This window comes from Papio anubis, chromosome 19 (genome assembly GCF_008728515.1).
Source record: "Papio anubis isolate 15944 chromosome 19, Panubis1.0, whole genome shotgun sequence".
In the NCBI taxonomy this organism is placed as follows: domain Eukaryota; kingdom Metazoa; phylum Chordata; class Mammalia; order Primates; family Cercopithecidae; genus Papio; species Papio anubis.
In genome coordinates, this window is record NC_044994.1 from 58036082 (window position 1) to 58049956 (window position 13875).

Here is a 13875-nt window from a genome sequence, read left to right on the forward strand (position 1 = left end):
ACAGAATCATACAGTGATTCATATAATCAAAATGTAAATATACTTTATTTTTCCATGGAAATAGGAGGAAGCAGACAATATTAACACAAGTAAAATTGGAAGTCCCAATGAATACACCAAGTGAGATAAAAAAGAACTGACATCCTCACTAGAGTAATGAGCTGTGCATATGCTGTGTGGTTGCTGCTTCTTGAAGAGGTGCAACGTGGCAATTGGTCTAGCTACTGATTCATGCCAAGGAGGTTCTTAGCAGAATTCTATTTATTGTGAAACTTTCTGTTTAACTTAAAAATCAAATGAAAATATAAACACAGGCCGGGCGCGGTGGCTCACGCCTATAATCCCAGCACTTTTGGAGGCCGAGACGGGTGGATCACCTGAGGTCAGGAATTCAAGACCAGCCTGGCCTGCATGGAGAAACCCCGTCTCTACCAAAAAATACAAACATTAGCAGGGCACGGTGGTGGGCGCCTGCAATCTCAGCTACTCCAGAGGCTGAGGCAGAGAGAATTGCTTGAACCCAGGAGACAGAGGTTGCAGTCAGCTGAGAGCGTGCCACTGCACTCCAGCTTGGGCAACAGAATGAGACTCCATCTAAATACACACACACACACACACACAGAATGTTGAGTTATGTATATGAATGTATATAAAGATTAGGAGAGAAAGAAATTCACTTGTCTCTATGTGATCACACACTGCTCATTCTTTGTGTGTCATGTACAAAAGGTCAAAACGTATTTCAGAAGTAGCCTATTGTATTTTTTACAAGATAGAATTTTCTGGCAACTGGACAGCAAAAATCTATTGAGTTGTCATTGCCAATGGCACACAGAGGTATTGCCTTAAATTGGGGCAAGGACAAAAACCCAGTGATCCTTCTGTCTCATACTAGAAATGTGTACTTGTTTGAAGATTCCAGTGGAGCAGTTTCTAATCAGAAATACTTTAATTTTTAATGCAGGCAACTTAAAGACACTGCAAGGGCACACATGATGAATGTTTCCTCTTAGTGAAATGTATAATGCAGTTTATAACTGTTTGGATTCTTGTGAACACTGAGGGTCACAGTGATTTTGATCTCATGACAATAGTTCTTGGCAACTGCAAAAGATGGGTATGAATTTCTGGGGGCACCAAAGCTTTTACAGAGAACTGCCTGTGAACTCTTATTTAATAACATCTTCATCTCTCTCTAGGCCTCTCAGCATCTAACTATTAAAAAATTAATATATAGATTGTAGTAGGGAAAAATGAAATAAAGCTAAAATGAGGTAAATATTGTTCTCAGAAGAGGGAAAGTGAAAAATTAGTTTCGCAGATACTCGTTTGACCTAAATTAATTATTTTATTTTATTTATTTATTTTTGAGACAAGGTCTTACTCTGTTGCCCAGGCTGGAGTGCAGTGGTGTGAAAACTGCCCACTGCAACCTCCACCTCCCCGGGGTTAAGGGATCCTCCCACCTCTGACTCCTGAGTAGCTGGGACTACAAGCATGCACTGCCATGCCCAGGTGATTTTTTAATTTTTATTTTATTTGTAGAGACAAGATTTCCCCATGTTGTCCATGATGCTCTCAAACTCCTATGCTGAAAACAATCTACCCACCTTGGCCTCGCCAAGTGCTGGGGTTACAGGCATGAGCCACCGTGCCCGGCCATAAATTAATTATTTTAAATAGGAATCAGTATGAGGATTCTCTTTTGTTGTTTTGTTTATAGTTAACTTTTTTCCTAATAACTAGCATACTATCATGTTAGCAATAATACCTACTCATTCTGTAAGGTGATATGTGTGATGTCACAGGAAAAACTGATCATTTTCCTTCCAGTATGATGGGAGATTTTAAAGAGAAAATAAGCTTAGAGCAGGATGAAATTCACAGCCTAGTTAGTACTTTAGATAAATCAAACACTTCCCTTGAAGATGTGTTTTGTGACAGAAGTACTGTACACCCCACACAACAGCTAGGACCAGATAATTAATTTAGATGCCTTGTGGGTGCTAAATATATGTTAGACTCATCCAAGATCTGTGCATAGGGCAAGGTAGAAAGACAAATATAAAACAAAACTAAACAAAGAATAACAACAACCATATCCTATGAAGGAAAATAAATGAGTAGGGAAAACAGTATCTTTTTTCCCAAGACTTCTAACTTCCTAGATTAGTATGTGTGCTTGATTATTTGCTTTTAACTCGGTATTACTGCTACCCATTCCTGAGACTTTGCCTGCATTGCAGACGAAAAACCAATCCTGCAGGATTCCCTTCTGTCTCTAGATCACAGGCTAGAATCTTCCAACGGAAGCAATTTCACAAGTTTTGGGGGAACGAGGAGAGAGAGGTCATTATTCTTCAGTTGCATGGCTAGCTATGAAGTCCAAATTGCTTCTGGGAAATGTTTTGAGCATCACCCATGTCAGCAATGCAGATTGAAATAGAAGGTAGAGATGTCCAAAGGTTGGTGAGATTGACAGGGGATTTGGGTGAAATGACATTGGATTTTCAGCAATGACTGAGTGAGAATTTGGGAACTTCCTACTTTCAAGTGGCAAACTGACATCCTTGGTGACAGCTTCTCTGACCTCTGTTCCCCAAACCTTCTCAACGGTTGCATCAGCCTCTAATTATTTTCTTTTTTAAACTCTTTATTTACCAGCCACATATTCTGATGGATATGTTGTGCTTGATATAAATATACAGTCTTATTCCTTTGGGCAGAATATGAAATACATCCTCTAATTCAGAATTATTTTTTGAAGACAGAGCCAGAAAAATTGAAGTTTCACTTAGAGGAAGAAGGATATCAAGGTGTTTCTTATGCATCTAGCATGGTTCTGGATAGTAGACAACATATTAATATCAGTGATGATGATCATGCCCCAAATCTCTGGCCTTATGGAGCTTCTAATTCAGTCGAGAAAGAATACTTTGAGTGTTCAGTGGCAATGGGGAGAAGGATGTAGGTGGGGAATTCAGTTAAGGCGTCTAAGTTGTAAAAAGGAAGTCTGGTTAGTAGGGAATTGTAATAATGCAGGTCAGAGATGATGGTGGATTGAAGCAGAGTGGTAAAAGCGGAACTTTATGAATTCATTTGATCGTTGACTAATTTATTCATTCAAACAACAGGTTGAATGTATGCTCCGTGCAAGAACGACACTGAATACCAAAAACAAAATGAAAAAATGATGCCTGCCTTTGAAACATTTAAAAAAGAAATATGGTAAGTAGGTAACCTGTATAGTGTATTATGAGATGCCATGTTAGGGATGAAAGACAAATCACAGTGTGTGAGAGGTATGCGAGTTGCTGGAATGTGTATGAGCACTATTTAGTATGGTGGCGAGCTTTTGTTTCCTGTCCTTATAATTTTATGTTCTCCTGGCCTCGAGGTTTAGTTCCAAAGGGAGGCATGTGTCTACCAGGAGACACAAAAATGATTTCGTTACACTGGAAGTTAAGACTGCCACCCAGAGGCTTTGGGCTCTTCATGCTGCTAGATCAATGGGCAAAAAAAGGAGTTACTGTTCTAGCCGGGCTTATTGATCCTGGCTACTAAGGGGGAAATCGGGCTTCCACTCCATAATGGAGGTAAGGAAGAATATGTCGGTAATACAAGGGATCCCTTAGGGTATGGTTTAGTATTACCCTACACTGTGGTAAAGTTAGTGGAAAATTGCAATGCAATTCACGCAGAACTACTAATGATTCAGATTCCAGGAATGAAAATTTGGGTCACCCTGCCAGGTAAAGAAACACAACTAAGGGCCGGGTGCGGTGGCTCACGCCTGTAATCCCAGCGCTTTGGGAGGCCGAAGCGGGCGGATCACGAGGTCAGGAGATCGAGACCATCCTGGCTAACACGGTGAAACCCCGTCTCTACTAAAAAATACAAAAAATTAGCCGGGCGAGGTGGCGGCGCCTGTGGTCCCAGCTACTCGGGAGGCTGAGGCAGGAGAATGGCGGGAACCCAGGAGGCGGAGCTTGCAGTGAGCTGAGATTGGGCCACTGCACTCCAGCCAGGGGGACAGAGGGGGACTCCGTTTCAAAAAAAAAAAAGAAAAAAAGAAACACAACTAGCAGCAAAGAGAATCCAGAATGGGTTGTAAAAGAAGGTAGCTATAAATACGAGCTATGACCACATGACCAGTTATAGAAATAAGAACTGTAATTGCCAGGAATATATCGTCTCTATTTTCTTACGAATATTTGTGTGCCTATCATCTACCTATTGACAGATTGATCAAATAACTTGGTTAATTTCCTCTTATTGCTTTATCATGTACCATAAATGTATTGACTTTATATCATAGTATTTAAGTTACAGAATATCAAAAAGAAGATTAAACATTATTCAAGGACTTTACATTGTTTCTGAGGAAAGGATTAGTGCATTCTCAGTTGAACACAGGATGGTTGTATCATGGTAAGTGAAAGTAAGACCTTGTTATCGTTTTATTTGGAGATTAAGTGTGGCTTAAAGAGGTGCGTGCAGTGCCAAGCTGACAAGGATCCGGGCATGTGAAGGTTAATTTTATGTGACAACTTGGCTGGGCCACAGTGTCCAGATATATGGTCAGACATTCTGAATGTTTCAGTGATGGTGTTTCAGGATGAGGTTTAAATTTAAACTGGTGGACTTTGAGTAAAGCACATTGCCCTTCGTGGGAGTGTGTATTCAACCAGCTGAAGGCCCAAGTAGAACATAAGGCTGATCTTCCCTGAGCAAAAGGGTATTCTCCCGAAGATGTTCCTGGACTCAAACCTCAGCTCTTTTCTGAGTCTTCAGCTTGTTTACCTTCCTTATTAGATTTTGGACTCTCCAAATGTCTACAACCACATGAGACAGTTTCTTGAAATAAATCAGTACACACACACACAAACACACACGCACACACACGAAGAGACGTGGCAGTAGCTAATGTAGATTAAAAAAATAATTTTTTAATATGGTAAGACTAAAAGCATCATTATATGCTGTTGTGAACAATACGATAGAGTAAATATATATACAAATGTAAGAGAAAATGATGAGATTACTTGGAGTAATGTCCCCAAGTAGATGAGAAGCGATGAAATATACTACCTTGGGGGATTTTGTTAGGAGTGTGCATAGATGAAGAACGCAACAATATGGAGGAAGAATATGTTGATAGCAAAGGGTGGTGAGAAGGTGAAAAATGGAGGGACTTCATATGCATTTTGCAGGTAAAATCAACAGAATTGAGGGGAGTAATACAGTTATGAATCTACAAAATCTTTAGTAAATAAATGTATTTACTTTTTCCTAGATATTATTTTTCTAGATAACTGATTTGAACAATTTATATATACTATGTGCATAAAATAGGATATAAAAGTTGCTTTTGAACAAAGATACGTTTAAAATCACTACTGATTAGCTGATAGTAATTAAATAAGAATTAGAATAAATTTTTCATGTACTAATATTATCAATTACAAATTTAAAGACAAATTTCAGCATTCACCTAATATTGCATATATATTTATATGTCATATATATTCACATCTTATACACACACGGAAATATATATTCCATACACATATTAGTTTATTATAAATCATGTTCCATTAGGATCTTTGGAAAGCCTTTGAGCACTCTAGAGCATAAATATGTTTATGCTTTTATTTTGTTAAATAAAATATTCTTTTCTTTAGGCTAGTCAAATGAATCTTTCTCTTTGTTTCTCCTTCCTCCCTTCTTACCTTCCATACTTCCTTCCCTTACCTTTTAGTTTCTTTCCTTTCTCTTTTATATTTCTCTTTTCCTCCCTCCCTTTTCCCTTTCTTTCCTATACTTTTTAACCATTTATCATATTATCATTAACAGACATTTATTAAGAATTGAGTGGGTACTCCACTAAAGTACTTTAGTAGGTGTTCCACTCTACTATAAGTACTTAAAAGTTTTTGAAGTGTACACACAGTCGCTCCCCTTGAAAATGCATGGTCCTTATTAAAGGGACAAAGTTAATGTTTATGGAACAATTGAAATATAAGTATAAGTGATGTTTAATTCTGTCAATGCAAATAATTATGACTCTAAGAGGTTAATTTTGGAAGAGGAAGACACCTTTTGGACAAAATTTCATTAAAAGGCTGACAACGGAAGACAGTAATGTAGTATTATTTTTAACATAATTATGACACATAATAAGTTTTTCATGGCTGTATTATCTTGCCACGTGTTCTTTTTTCTTCCTTCCTATAATATATAATACAATTGTTATGGAGTATTTTGTAAGCAATATTCTTTACACAGAGAGTTATAGTCCATTTTGAAAATAGCTTTCTGAACTTGTCTCCAGCCAAAAGTAGGTCATACATACAGTAGTAAAAAGAAGAGAAAAATCAAATGAATTATCTAGTTTTAAAAAGCCAACTTGCTTCCCTACCTTTTTTTTTTTTTTTTTTTTTGCTTTCTAATTCTCTCTCTTTCTCTGTGTGTGTGTGTGTATGTGTGTGTTGTAGGGTGGGGGCATGTGTGATATATATTCCTATCAAAGTTTAACAATTTGTACTCATGCATATAAGACAAGAATAATGCAGAATGTGGGTAAAAATTTTTGATCCCAATGAAGGTAAATAAATCACAAACAGATCTAATGAGCTATAGAATGATAAGGCCATAGGGCATCAGCACGCCGAGAGCATAAAGAAATATCTGAATGTTCAAATCACACTATTTCCTTTCCTATGAAGAGCATTTTTTCTTTGCCAAATAGAGTATTCACTTTAAAATTCTGCCAACCTGTTTCCCATAGTCATCCTTTTCCTTTACTGAAGTGTCTTGTTTATCAAAATATTCATGTGTTATTCATCAGTTTATAATGTCTGTGGTATGCTCAGTAGGTTAAACATAATAAAAATGCACTGTACTCTAATTACTGGTACTCTAATTACTGGTTTGGTAATAGAATCCAATTTAGAATGTATACAAAGAAAGTTAAATTTTTACAGTAGGAAAAAAAAGTAGCCAATTGCTCTGGATTATTTTACTTAATTTCTAGTTTGATTTAAACCATAAGCTGCTAAATGCTACTCATTAACAAAAATAACTTTTTCTTTGTTGTACTTACCTTAGAGGCCAAAGTATCTCAGATCGGCTCCCTATTCAGCAGTGACTTAAAATATTGCACAATAGGAATCAACTTTTCCTTTTTTGTTGTTCAGTTCTTATGTTTACTTAATAGTCATATCTTGCTGCTCATGATCTGAAGGCACCAAATCCTTTTGGGAAGATGGCACTGTTCTTATTTTACCATTGCATTTTGGTTGTTATCATTGCCATCATATGAAACATTCTATCTACATATGTAGTTAAATGATTTCTTTGTGTACTACCCAGGCTGTTCCAGGACCCCACATTCTATAAAATGTAATACAAAAACTTAATAGGGTGCAATTATCTGATAATAATAAAACAAAACTCTGTAAAATACTTAAAGAGGTTTATTCTGAAACAATATAAGTGACCAATTGCCTGTGAAAGAGTCTCAAGAGTTCCGGAGGAAGGGCACCCAAGGCGGTCATGTTGCAGTTTCGTTTTATACATTTTAAGGGGATGAGAACTATAGACAAAGACATAAATAAATACATGGAAACTTTACATTGGTTTGGGTGAAAAAGGTGGGGCATCTTGAAGTGGAGTCTTACAGGTCACAGGTGGAAAGATTTTCTGATTGGCAATTGGTTGAAAAAGTTAATCTTTGTCTAAAGACTTGCAGTCAGTAGAAAAAAGTATTTCAGTTAGCAAAAGGAGGGCTGTGGAGGCCAAGGTTCTTATCATGTAGATGAAACCTCATAGGTGACAGTCTTCAGAAAGAAAACACATAATAAGTGTCTCTTTTGGGACCTTACACGTGTTAGACTCTTAGATTCAGGAATAGGCTGGAGAGGGAAAGCCTGGCTGTATTAATGGAGATTATCCACAGACATAATTTCCCTGCACAAGACAGCTTTGCAGGGTCATTTCAAAATATGTCAAATAAACATATTTTCAGGTAAAATAATTTTTATTTCCTTCAGGGTTTGTTCACCGTCATGTGATATTATACCACTTTGGAATTTTCTATCTTAGTGCTGCAAAGTCTCTTTTGTCTGTCTTAGGTACTCTATTTTAATGTTAATGCTGGTCAGTTGTGCCTAAACTGTAAAAGGAAGGCGGTATAACTAGATACATCTGACCACTCTTCCTGTTGTGTCCAGGAATTCAGTTTTTCAGGTTTCTCTGGGGTCCACTTGGCCAAAAGGAGGTCCATTCAGCCAGCTTGTTACTGGGGAAGGGTGCCCAGGTTCTTGACATTTTGAACAAAAAATTGGACAAAACGTGCAAAGCAAGGAAAGAAGGAAGCAACAAAAGCAGAGAGTTATTGAGAATGAAAGTATACTGCACAGGGTGGGAGTGGGCCCAAGCATAGGGGCTCAGCATCTCCGTTACAGAATTTTTTGGGGTTTAAATACCCTTTAGAGGTGTCCATTGGTTACTTGGTGTACACCCTATGTATATGGAGAGGATATTTCCTGTCATAGCTGAAGTGTTTCCATTTGATTTGGCTCTAGGAAGTCAGTACGAATTGGCCTTATGTTCCCTGCTGCCAGACCCTATTCTCCTGCCTCAAGTTGGGTGGCATAGAATTTCATTTTTGGTTTACATATCTATTTAAAGATGGAGTTAATTTCAAATGATTCTGGTTATTAAGATAAAATTCAAAGGCCCCTATTTCTAGATTTATATATGCACTAAAGGCTATGCTGAGAACAAAATGATAGCAGTGCAACCCAATCTATGTGGCCGGATTTCATACATGAAAGACAACTATTTCCTGTAAAACACTGCAAAGCTGATGCCTGAGATTCCTTTAAACAGGACAGACAGTATTTTATTCCACAATATCACTAGAAGCTAAAAACACAAGTACTTTGGAGAGGTATCGCATTGATTTATATTTATTCTATGCTGTAAATGACTGAGATCAAATCCTTTCTTGCAAGGAGGTTTTGTTATGAGGGAATTACAATTCTGAAAAGGAACAAAAGTGACTGTTCCTGAGGGAGGTGAAGTTGTTAAGCAAGGGAAGGCAGATCACTCCAGGCCATTGTTCTCAGCTTCAATATTTTGCCTAAGGCCACCTTGATAGCAGCACTGCTTTCATATGCATTCTGAAGAAGTAAGCTCTGGTGTTGTTTGAAGCTGAGGAAGCAAAGTGATAATAAAAGGACCATATTCTCCATCTCGATTCTCACTATCTAATATCTATTACTATTTCTGCCTAGCAGTTGCACCCTTTTCCCAGGAACAGATGGGAGCAATGATGAGGGAGTTGCTTCAATGTCTGCTTAATTCTTCCTTTCCCCGCTTTCCCTAAAAAAATAAGCAAAAAAATCAGAATCCAGGAGAGTAACAGATATATTATTCCCATATTCAAAAACTTGGAAAATATTCAAATGAGATTCTGTGGTCTGCATAGATAAGAACTTGCTTGGGACTGTGAAATCTTAACTCAGAGTTGGGAGGAAAAAAAATACAAAAAAAACAGGGTACTTTAGTTGTTATTGTAAATGCAAGTCAATTATTTAATTAATTGATGTTTAAGGAGCACTTGCAAACATTTTTTTTTTCCTGCCTAAGGGCTACTTTATTCTACTAAAGGGGTGCCAGAAGTTCTATGTATTATTGTTTTACAATGGCAAAATCATGTAGAAAAGCTGGCTAACATTTTACAAATAGTAAATACAATTATTATTTCTCCCATCAACCTGGCAATGAATTGAAGAAACAATATTCCTATGGCTTCTAGGAATTATTTAGCCTTTGTGTTATTTTATCTTATTTTTAAGCTTACTTGGCCACAGTGAGATTCTGCCCTGCATAGATTAATCTTGCTTTGGACTGTGAACCCTTGACTCAGGATTGAGGAGGAAAAATACTTTAGTTGTTACTGTAAATACACATGAATTATTTAGTTAATTGGTAATCCTCATAAATTTGTTCACCTTAAGTAAATAAATAAAAATAAAAACCTCTCACTGACTTAAGACTTAATAAACATTTAAAGGTAGAACTTAGCCTTTTATATTTTAATGAAATACCCTGATAAATTTTGTCCCTTATGCTTGACCTTGATATTCACAACCTAAATTATTCAACATGACTTTGCTATTTTTCAGTCTTTATTAACATTTAATTACACTTCCAGAAGTGCTCTGCCCAGGCAACTGGTTTACTGGTTTGATCATTCACTCCTGGAACTTTCTAAAAGACTCAGCAACCCTTCAATGGAAAACATCATTAGTTTGTGCCCTAAATTTTTTGAACCCCTCACCTCAAAATCCCAGCCTTAAACTTTTCACAAATCTTTTCTTCCTCCCTCCCTCCCTCCCTCCTTCCCTCCTTCCTTCCTTCCTTCCTTCCTTCCTTCCTTCCTTTCCTTTCTCTTTCCTTCTTTCCTTCCTTCCCTTCCTTCCCTTCCTTCCCTTCCTTCCCTTCCTTCCCTTCCTTCCCTTCCTTCCTTCCTTCCCTTCCTTCCTTCCTTCCTTTCTTTTTCAGATGGAGTCTCGTTCTGTCGCTCAGGATGGAATACAGTGGAATGATCTCAGCTGACTGCAACCTCCACCTTCCAAGTTCAATTCATTCTCCTGCCTCAGCCTGCTCAGTAACTGAGATTACAGGCGCCCACCACCATGCTCAGCTAATTTTTGTATTATTAGTAGAGACTGGGTTTTGCCATGTTGGCCAAGCTGGTATCGAATTCCTTCCTCAACTGACAGAGCATGAGCATCGACATTCTGCACAAGCACCACCATTCTATAATTCCGCTCCATCAAAAACTGCCTAAATCCAAAGAGCATCAGTCTAATGGCTAAGATAAGCATGAACATAAACCACAAATAACATCTCTGACCGGAAACATTTCAACCATAAGATAAACCCCTCCCTGACCAGAGACATGCCAGCCCCAAGATAACCTCCCATCTGGCTAGAGAGATGTCAGCTCCAAGATAGCTTCCCCTCTGACCAGAGACATTCCAACCCTGACATAAACTTCTCCCCCATACAGAAACATTCCAAGCTTGTGATAAGTTCTGTCACCCTAAAAAAATAAATACTCAGTCTGTAAGAGAGGGGGCTCTGAACAGAAATTGGCCAGAAGCCCCTCTCAGGTTTATTCTCTAAAATACACCTGTCAGCCGGGCGTGGTGGCTCATGCCTGTAATCCCAGCACTTTTGGAGACCAAGGTGGGCAGATCATGAGGTCAGGAGTTTGAGACCAGCCTGACCAACATGGTGAAACCCCATCTCTACTAAAAATACAAAAATTAGCCGGGCATGGTGGCATGTGCCTGTAGTTCCGGCCACTTGGGAGGCTCAGGCAGGAGAATCACTTGAACCCGGCGGGTGGAGGTTGCAGTGAGCCGAGATTTCACCACTGCACTCCAGTCTGGCTGATGGAACGAAACTGTCAAAAAAAAAAAAAAAAAATTACACCTGTGTCTGAATGTTGAGCCATGTTTCGTGTTTCTTTCCTCTTTCTTTAACTCTTACACTGACCTCAGGTGATCTACCTGCCTCAGCCTCCCAAAGTGCTGGGATTACAGCCATGAGCCATCATGCCCAGCCAACTGTTCTCAAATCTTAACTGTTGTATTATGATTCTTCCCAATCCTAATCAGGTTCCTGTACTGATAGATGCATGATAAAGCAAATATCCAAATCTCATTAAATTCTGACTTCATATTCCCCACCCTGAGACACTCCTATGTTTTGGAAAGCAGTAAACTCAGCATTGTCTCATCAACAGGCTGTGTTGGAAAGAACCCCTGGGGAATAGCATGATGAAAGTCATGAAAGCAGAAAGCACATTGAATGTTTAAAAAATGACATGTAATGTATTTTGGCAAGAATGTAAATTGCCTGGGCATAGTTACAGAAATGGAAAAGCTAAGGTAGGATCATACTGAAAAGCATATTAAAGCTTGGATATTTTTCGAACTATACTCTCTCACCAAGCCTTGCCAATACTTAGGGATATCTTGGCAAATTGATATCTGTGACAGATTAGTATGAATTGTATTAATTAAATTTTAAAAATAATGTAATTTCCAAAAGGGAAAAAGTTGATTTAAAGTTTTTCATCTTATTTTGTTCTGTTTTATTTTCTGGGCCACCTACTAATTTGGTAATAATTCTTTCATGAATTGCTGATGTAGACAGTGCAGAACAAAAGAAAAAATCCTTTGAGCAGATATAGTACATGAAGACCCCAATTTTTCTGAAACTACAGGAGAAAAGAGTGCTGATATATTAGAATTTGTATGCCTATGGACTGGAAGATAAGAAAAGTCTTATTCAATTTCCAGTCTGAAATTTCCAGTACAATCTTTTAGTCTACTGTATTCACAAAGTTTGATGGCACATGGTGCCATGCTAGTCATAACACAAAGAAAAATATTAGATAAATGTTTATTCTTTAAGTTTTGACAAGAATGCGTGGCCTTCCAAAGAAATCTGCTCAGAGCATGCAATGAGAAAAATGATTGTCAGTGATGTGAATAAAGGGACCACTGCCAACACTGTCTCTCTATTTCTCTTTCTCTCTGTCTGTTCCTTGGTTACTAAGAAGGGCCAGGCTGGATGACAGCAACTACGCTGGCATGTCTTCATGACACAACAGTAAGTTTATGTCTATTCTATGGAGATTTTTGACCAAAAGTATTCAAACAATCAAACACAGGAGCATCAGTATTCATTCTGCCTGGATTATCTCTGTATTCTACACTCCAGGCATGGCACCATGAACAAACTAAGTTCCCACATAAAAAAAATATGTATGTGTGTGTATATATATATATAAAATATGTAAAATAAAATTATATATAACTTCATATGTATAATAGATATATAAAATGATCACACAAATAAAGATGTTTAATCTATACCACAAGACATAATTGACATGATCACAACAAATCGAGAATTGGATAGAGTTAGTTCTTCTCTCTTTTCAGGCTATATCTCTAGCTAACAGGTCCGGTGTTATCCTACTGCACCTGAGTGCCTAAACCCCTATCGGCTCTAACTTTCCAAGTTTAATTTTAGTCAGTTCACTAAGGATAAACTAACATGTTTTAACACTAACGAGTCAATGGCTGACCATGACACTATCCCCTACTTGGGATATTGGTTTGATTAAAAAATGTTTGTTAGCCAATGGTATAATTTAATCTTATGTATCAGAAAGAATGATGCTGGAAGAAGAGACTTTGGGGGTTGCAATTATTTCTGCAAATTTTCAATCTATACTTCCATAATGTAATGTAAGTATGGACTATTATATACATGTGAGAAACTGGCAAATCTCACATGTTCTTTCCATTCAGGTCTTTTATATGTAAAACACTGTGTGTCATAAACTAAAAATATACATACACATAATATAATATAGGCATACTACAACAAAGCATATATGCAAAAAATTAAAAATATATATGATCGCATCACCTAGGAAACATAACTTCATTTAAATAAAAGATTAAAAAGTAAGACTCTTTTTGGAGATTGTACTCTAGGATTAAGAAGGATATAATCTTTAAGTATGATAATTAATATTTAGACAAGGTCAATACTTAAAATAATTTATAAAGGAGTTAGCAGCAGTTTTATTTAGAGATGTCTCTATCTTCAAAATATTCCCCTTGAGACTGGGTGCAGTGGCTCATGCCTGTAATCCCAGCACTTTGGGAGGCCGAGGTGGGTGGATCACCTGAGGTCAGGAGTTCAAGACCAGCCTGTCCAACATGGTGAAACCCCGTCTCTACTAAAAATAAAAATAATTAGCTGGGCATGGTG